Raw genomic sequence first — 8,708 nt, 5'->3', positions numbered from 1 at the left:
GCCAGGGAATGGACGCTAACCATCCTGCTATAACAATGCTCCTTGCTTCATGTAGTAGCCCCATATCTTTTGCCTGAGCAAACAGATCCTTTAACGACAAGGAGACTTTGAACAAAAGCATGTAAGTGACTAGACTAGGAAAACAAATACTAATTAAATGAAAATTATTTAATCCCACCATTCCATATGAACTAAATTACAGCTCTCAGACTTTTTCTTTCCTTCCTTTTCTACCTTGAATACCTTTCTGAGAAGTGATTAGTGAGCATCATTCAGAAGTCCTTCAGAGACATAGAAAGAAATGACAGGTAAAATGTAAGTGTCCAGATACAGCGTATGGGAACTAGCTAGAAAAATATCAAAGCTTGGGTGTTTTTTACCAAATTTACCCAGTTTTACACATATTCCTGTTTATTGCCCCAGGGGCTTGGCTAAAAACGGAGAAAGGAAAATGAGATATATATATGTATATGTATATGTATATGTATATGTATATGTATATGTATATGTATATATGTATATGTTTACTGACAGGAAAAATAAATGTGGCCCTATTCATGATGTGGGAGAGTTGCCCTCGCTTTATTTTTAAATATGGATTTCTTGTTTTTGTTTATCCTAATTTAATTTTTGTTTGTTTATTTGTCTTTTTTACCACTTATACCCTGTTGCTTGGGAGACTTTTATATGAAATGTTTGAGACCACAAGAGATGTTCATTGGACATAAGATTTTGTTTCCGATTTTGGATGGACAGTGACCTAAAATAGTATTTTATGTTTGGACGATCATGTTTGCAAGCCATGACTCTGGCATTTAAATACAAGTTTCATTTTAGTGCTATTTTGTGGAAACAATAAAAAACACACTTATTGCATTGCTGGTTAGAGTTTATGATTCTTCCTTCAAAATATTATTTTACTAGTTTCTCCTGCAAAAAAATTATATTACTAGTTAACACAAAACCAAATCTTTGCTCTTGCTGACAGCAAATAATATACTCTTTCAACATTCAATTTTTATCATTTTTAAAATTTGTCTAAAATGTTATGTTAATATTACTTTTAAAAAGTTGTTTTTTTAAATTAGCTTATATCCTTTTAATAATGAGATAAAGATTGCAGCCCCCCCCCCCACCCAACTATGAATATCACCTCCCTTGACTAATGCATTTTGTTTTTCTGGTAGTTTATGGATATTTATTCATAAATATTTGATAGTCTCCATGTATTTTGAACACTTATTAAGAATTCATGTATTATGCATTCATCATGCAATAGATGTAATACAGGTACCTGTTCAAATCAATACAACTTTCAGTTGAAATAAACTACCTGCAGGTCGCATCCAGGAGCTTTGGTTTTATAGATTGCCAATTTAAGAGGAAAAATCTCAGACTGACTATAGATTCATGAATGTCATAAATTTCACCAGGAAGAACTACTCAAGTGCCTCTGCCTGTGGAGTGAATGGTTGGCCTTCTCTGAGTTCTTTTACCTAATTTGTGTCAGTCATTTCTATAGTTTTGCCCTCAGCTCCAGGGAGGTCATCTGTAGGCCTTCAGTATTTCCTGCCCAGTCAGTGTTTAACACAGTAATTTAGGATGGGTACTTAGAGCCATACCAGACAGTCTAGCAGTGTGATTTATGATGGGACTTGGGGTCACAAGGTTATCAGCTAGACTTCTGGAGGGACTGAAGTCTGAGATCAGCATTGTGGTCAAACTGTAATTGAGCCCCAGTAAAACTTTAGAAGCCAAGACTTGGGTGAGCTTTCCTAATGGTAACACTGTGTATTGCCTCACATCTCTGATGGGAGAAGTCAACACCATCCACGGCTTCACTACAAGATGACAGCCGGGATCTTCATGTTGGGAACCTTCCTAAACTCTATCGCTTTCATCCCTTGGCTGATTTTAATCTGTCTCCTTTCACTGTAATAAACTGTAACCATGAGTATAACAGCTTTCAGTGATTTCCATGAGCTTTTCTAACAAATTATCAAACTTGAGGGTAGTCTTAGGGACCCCTGTACTTACAAGTGGTTTCAGAAGTGAGAGTGATTTGGGAGATTCCTGGGCTCTGTAGGTGGTTGGAAGAACCATCTATTGTGGACTATTCCCTAACTTCCAGTATTAAATGTTATATGCATACATTATCACAGGCTTCTGGGGCCATCATATTACTAGATGGAGTGAAGTATAGAAACCTTAGTTCCCTTTATGATCCTTCACCTTTCTTTATTTATAATTACCTTAAATATTTCCTCTGCATATGCTTAGAGCCCCATTAGACAGTTCTTTCAAAAATCTTTATTGTTGAAAGTATTACATATGTCCTCTTCCCCCACGCTAGACCCATTCTACCCCCCTCCCCGCCCCAGACCTTCACCACCCTATTGTCTGTGTCCATGGGTTATGCCTGGATGCATACAAGTTCTTTGATTGATCTCTTCCCACTCAACCACCCATTCCCACCTTCCCTCTGAGATTAGGTGGTGTTAATTTTGCTTCAGCCATAAAACATAATTTAGAAACTCAATAGGAAAAGGAAACCCTATTTTATTTACTTGTATTTTTTGCTTCCAATGTTTTCATCTTTTCTTGAGTTTTGAGCTCTTTTTTTTTAATGTTTGTAGAACTTCCTATAGCAGTTTTTGTAGGGTAGGTTTGCTAGCAACAAATTCTCTCAATCTTCCTTCATCTGAGAATGACTGGTTTTCTTTTCTATTCCTAAGGCTGTTTTCACAAATACGATTCTGGGTTCAAATTTTCAACATTTGAAACATATGCCACTTTCTTCTGGCCTCCATGTTTTCTGATGAGAAATCTAAGGTGATTTAAATTGTTTCCCCCCCTAGAAGTATGGTGATGTTTTGTTGTTATTTTGTTGTTTAATGGATGATTTTAAGGTATTCTTTCCTTGTACTTAGCTTTCAAAAGTTTAATTATGAAGTGTTGTGTGTGTATTTATCAGGTTTATCCTGTTTGGATTTGCTCAGCTTTTCAATTCTCTAGTTTTATGTCTCTTGCAAAATTTAGGAAGGTGTTAGCCATTTTTTAAAACTCCAACCCTTTTTTTTTTCCTATCTTTTAGGATTCTAATGAAATAAATATAAGATCTTTTATAATGGTTTCAGAATTCCCTAATAATCTGTACATTACATTTTCAATAATTTTTTCTCTGTTGTTTAAATTGAGTTGTTTTGTTTTATCTTTCAGTTTGCTGATTCCTTCCTCTGTCCCTTTCATTCTGATATTGAGCCCACACTCCAAGCCTTTACTTCATTATTGTTTTTCTCAGTTTTAATATTTCTGTTTTGCTTTTCTTAATACTGTCTTTTTTGTATGGTGAGATTTTATGTTTATTTTTTTCACTTGTTTCAGGTGTGCCTGTATTTGCTCATTAAAGCAGTTTTTTTTCATGGCAGCTTTAAAATCTTAGTCAGATAATTCTAACATCTCTGTTATCTCAGTGTTTGCATCTATTGATGCTCTTCATTAAAGTTTAGATTTTCCTGTTCTGGGTATGATGAGTGATTTTTTAAAAAATTGGACTTTCTTTTTGCTGTTGTTGTTAATCCTCACCTGAGGATATTTTTTCCCATTGATTTTTAGACAGAGTGGAAGAGAGAGGGAGAGACACACAGAGAGAAACACTGATGTGAGAGAGACACATCAATTGGTTGCCTCTTCATCCACCCCAACCAGGCTTAGGATGGAGCCTGCAACCGAGGTATGTGCCCTTTGACTAAAATTGAACCCAGGACCATTCAGTCTGTGGGCCGACGCTCTGTCCATTAAACAAAACTGGCTAGGGCAAAAAGGTGGACATTTTTGTATTATGTTCTGAGTCTCTGGATCTTATTTACAACTTTTGCTTCCATTAGATTTTTTTATATAGCTCCACTGAGTGAAAGGAGAGAGGACACTGTTTCATTAGTGTTATGTCAAGATGGAAGTCCAGGTTTCTCACTCAGTCTCTGTTGATACATTACTGCTAGGGTGGAGGTTGAAGCGCAGTACTCTTACGGTCTCTACTGACATTGTGCTAGCGGTGACTTTGTTACTGCTGGGTGATGGTGAAAGTTCTAACTCTATTGCAGTCCTCCTCTGACAGTACCACGATGGGGAGAGAGAGGGCAGAAGTCCAGACTCCCCATGGGTTCTTCACTCATACTACAAGCGGTGATCTTTATTAGCCACTCACCCTACTTGACCTTTTCAGATACTCCCCTTATAGGAGTATTGGGGTATCTCTTAGCAGCTTCATGCAGAAGTCTACACTCTCCATTCTTCCTTTGATCTTGTGGGTGTGGATAGAGCCACCATTTTTACTGTGGTGTTTGACTAAAGTAAAGAATTCTTGTCTAAAAGTTTTCTGTATTTCTAGGCTTTTATTGGTTTAGTCCTTTGGCTACAGGGACTGGCTCTGTTAGGCTTCTTTGTCTGTGCTTGTTGATGTTTCAGGATTGCTCCCTTCTTTGATGCCAAGTCAAGGGTATATAGCAAAAAAAAGAAATCCAGGGAAGGTATAACCATGGTTTTCCTCGAGTCCCCGAGTCCATAGCTGGTCTGTGTTCTTTCTCCACCTTTCAGAATTAATTTTTTTGTTTTATAAACATTGTCCAGAATTTTATTTGTATTTATCAGGATTAATAGGGAAAATATGTCTATTACATTTGCCAGTAAGTAGAGTATCTAAATGAATTATTTTTCAAACTCCTTCACAAGGTTTCCTTCTCTGTTGGGTCTAATTATGACCATACAGTAGAGAATTTCTTGAGTGGCCTTGGGCTTTCTTATAGATATTGGCCTTCTCTTAGATAAAAAGGGAATGGATGGATAGCAGGGCATGGTATGTTCAGGTGCTTTGTGTTTGCTGTTAAGTTTCAAGACAGGAGAAACTTGTGTTTCCACTAGATTTTCAGCTTCTAGTGTGGTTTTTGGCATGTGTTAGAAACTTGATAAATGTTTTTGAAGGAATTATTTTTCTTGGAAATAGCAGGAACAGAGAAATTCAATTCCTAACTGGTTTTTAACTTGATGCTCAGAAATCAATATTGGTCTGTGGACCCCAAATATACTTGAAAGATCTTAAGCTTATTTATTTTTCATACTGAAATCACCTTTATTGGGTGCATTATATAATTAAATTAATTATTTTAATCTCAAAAGAAAGATTACTCTCAGAATAGGAATCTGTTCTGAGGATATTTTAATAGTTGTATCCAAAAGATATGAAAATATGCATATATGATCTCCTCTAGTAGGTATTTTAACAGCAGTTTTGAGGGGACAAATTTTCGAGGTACAGCTCTTATTACCTCATTGCTGATGCCTTCCTGACTTTATGTGGTAGTGGGAGGTAAGGAAGAGCAATTGGACACATAAGACATGTGTTTAAACCAATTTCTACCCCCAAAACCACACTTTAAGACTTTCATGAACTAAGGTAGGGAGTACATGAGTAATAGTTAATACTTTTCCATAGTGAATCTTGCTAGTGAGGGAAGGAAATAATACTGAAGAAAAACAAAACAAAACAGCAAACTGAAAAAATGACTCAACGAATGTGCTAGTAGAAGCATGCAATTAAAAAAATTAAGGTGGTGAGTAAAGATGTGATGCTTTATTTCTTACAATTCCACCTCTGAACATACATATTTGGAGACTCATAAAAAGGATAAATTCGTTTTCTTTCTACTTTATTAAATCTGTAAGTCATTTGAAAGTATACAAACCCACATTTCTTTGCTCATATCCCATTCATCTGTAAAAGGGGGTGGAAATAATGTTTCCCATCTTTGTCATAGTCTTATATCCTGTTGATTGCTTGTTTCCAACAAGTGGTTGATGAACCATAAACTCTGATGCCCTCTCTTCGAATCACTTTTCTTTTAACTTCCAAATGAATGGTAGGTCCATTCTGTCTGCTGTTCGTGTAGTTTTTTTTTTTTTAAACACATTAGTTTGTCACCTTCACACCATCCACTTAGCTCTCCCAAGGACTTTTATTTATTTCTTTTTTTTTGGTGGGAAAAAAAATGAACATTTTGCATTTTTAAAACACATTTAATAATTTAGAACCACATATGGGTTTCTGTTCTTAGAAACTGCAACCAAATCCCATATCAGTAGATTTGATTATTGACAACACAGGCTAAAAGTTGCTTTGTAATGTATAAAAATGCTGATGAAGAGCAATGGAATACTGTGTGGTACAGCTTTGATTTACAGATCAACTTGGGTGAATTATTAATACCCTTAGATCAATCAAATGTTTCTTTTCAGCTTGGCTCAATTTGCACTTTCTTCAAAGAATTCAAGTTTTATTGGTAGATACTTTGTTATTTCACCTCTCTTAAACCTAATAGTTAGAAATTCACATTAAAAGGGGATCCTAGCCATTTTTATGTTTTAGGAAAATTTAAAAAAGTCACCTTGGAAGGACAGCCTTTCCCTTTAGTGAAGAAGAATTGCCCCTTTGTATCAGATTCTTGTAGAATCCTGGTTCTTTTAATAAGAATTAGCCTTAACTATGTACCTGCCTTTTCCACTTTCCTTGACCATTTGGTGTTAGAGCTCTTTGGGTAAGGCCATGTCCTTCCTTTCTTTTTTTCTTTCTGATATGACCCAGGTGTTGGTTGACAGTTAAAACCATCCATTTTTCACCCAAATAAAAAACTTGAAATTACTTTTGAGTATACCCTCCTCCTTACTTCTCACGTACGATCAATTATCAAATTGTATTGATAGTCTTCCTATAATATCTCATCGATCTGTTTCCACTGATTCTAATCGTGGCTGACATAATTAAGCACTTGGAATAATTGCTGACTCCAACCTTGGCTCTCTGTAATTCAAGTGCCCTTCATTATAAACATTAAGGGTTTAGCCACTGAAGTCAATGCAAAATGACACAATGGTATACATCTAGAAAAATTAAAATAAAAACAAATTTAAAAATTATCTAGGCTTTTAATGACTTTGCTTGGATTGAGCGCCCAGATTAATCAACCTGGGTGTGGTGATGTGACTGGCCAGGCCTGAGTGAATGACGACCTATGAGCTATGGGCAGCTGCAGGCTTTGGGGGCCAATCACATATAAACCACATGACTGAGAGGTAAAAGAAGAGTATTCCCAAAAGGCAATAAGGAGTTCTGTTATTATATAAAAATAGGCAAACAATAAGTAAAAACAAGAAAACCCCATGATCATCATTCAAAGATATTTATTACCCTGTCAGACTCTGAGATCCCCTTCCCCTATTACACCTTTCCTCAGAGCGGTATCTTTTTGTCCAGTCTGAGGAAGAGCCTTGTGTTACAAGGCTGCCCACAGCAAGAGTGCAAGGCCTACTTCCATGTTCCATAAAGGCTCACTCTGGGAACACAGTAGCCTGGGGGCTGCGGGGGCAGGCACTGCAGGGGCTGAGGAGCAGACCAACCATTCCCTCCACAGGCAGTGGCACTTGAGAAGTTCTTCCTGGTGAAATTTATGACGTTCATGAATCTATAATCCGTCTGAGATTTTTCCTCTTAAATTAGCAAGCTATAAAACCAGAGCTCCTGGATGCGACCTGCAGGTAGTTTATTTCAATTGAAAGTTGTATTGATTTGAACAGGTACCTGTATAAAATACATCACAATGCATAAAATAAATATTTTATGAGCATTCAAGATACATTGAAACTATCAAATATTTATGAATAAATGTTCATACGCTACCAGAAAAAATAGAATGCATTTGCCAAGAGAGGTGATATTCTTAATTGGGTGGACTATGATGTTTATCTCAATATTGCAAGGATATAAACTGATTTTAAAACAACAACAACCAATTTTTTAACTTAATTTTAATATAACACTTTTGCCAGATAAGAAATTATGAATTCTTATTGAATGTGTTATTTTCTGACAGCAATGCCAAAGATTTGGTTCTGTGCTAACAAGTAAAATTATTTTTTGAAAGAAGAAATACAAACTCTACCAGTGATGCAATAATGTATTTCCTATTCTTTCCACAAAATGGCTCTAAAATACAACCTGAATCCAATTGCTGGAGTTATACCATGGTAGTCCCTGGCTTTACCAACATTGTTCAAATATAAGACAATGTTTTAGGTCACTATTCATCCAGAATCAGGATAACAAAATCATTCCCATCTCCAAGGAAAATCTCTTTTGGCCCCAGACCTTTCATGTGAAATTCCCCCAGGCAGCAGGGTATAATTGGTAAATCAAACAAACATAACATCAATAAACATAAAATTTTATAGTTAAAAATAAAGTGAGGGAAAATTATCCTACCTCACAAGTATGGCCACATTTATTTTTTCTCTTTTTTTAACCACAAAATTATATATACAGGAGTGGGAAAAAGTGGGTTTATAGTTGTTCAAAAAAGACATGCAGGTTATGGCTATTACAATAGTTTCATTATCAAAAGAATAAATTCTGTGTTCTGTGTACTCACAACTATAAACCTACTTTTGCCAATCATTATATAGCTTACTTTCTCTATTTTAGCCAAGCCCTGGGGGCAATAAACAGGAATATTTGTAGAACTGGGGGAGATAGGTAAAAATGATCAAGCTTTGATAGGTTTCCAGTGGTTCCCATATCTGGTTACTGATATTTTACCTACCATTTCTTTCTATGTCTCTGCATGACATTTTTAATTAAATTTTATTGGGGTGACATTGGT

The sequence above is a fragment of the Myotis lucifugus genome, unplaced genomic scaffold, assembly GCF_000147115.1.
Source record: "Myotis lucifugus unplaced genomic scaffold, Myoluc2.0 scaffold_8, whole genome shotgun sequence".
In the NCBI taxonomy this organism is placed as follows: Eukaryota; Metazoa; Chordata; class Mammalia; order Chiroptera; family Vespertilionidae; genus Myotis; species Myotis lucifugus.
This window is presented reverse-complemented; position numbering follows the sequence as displayed.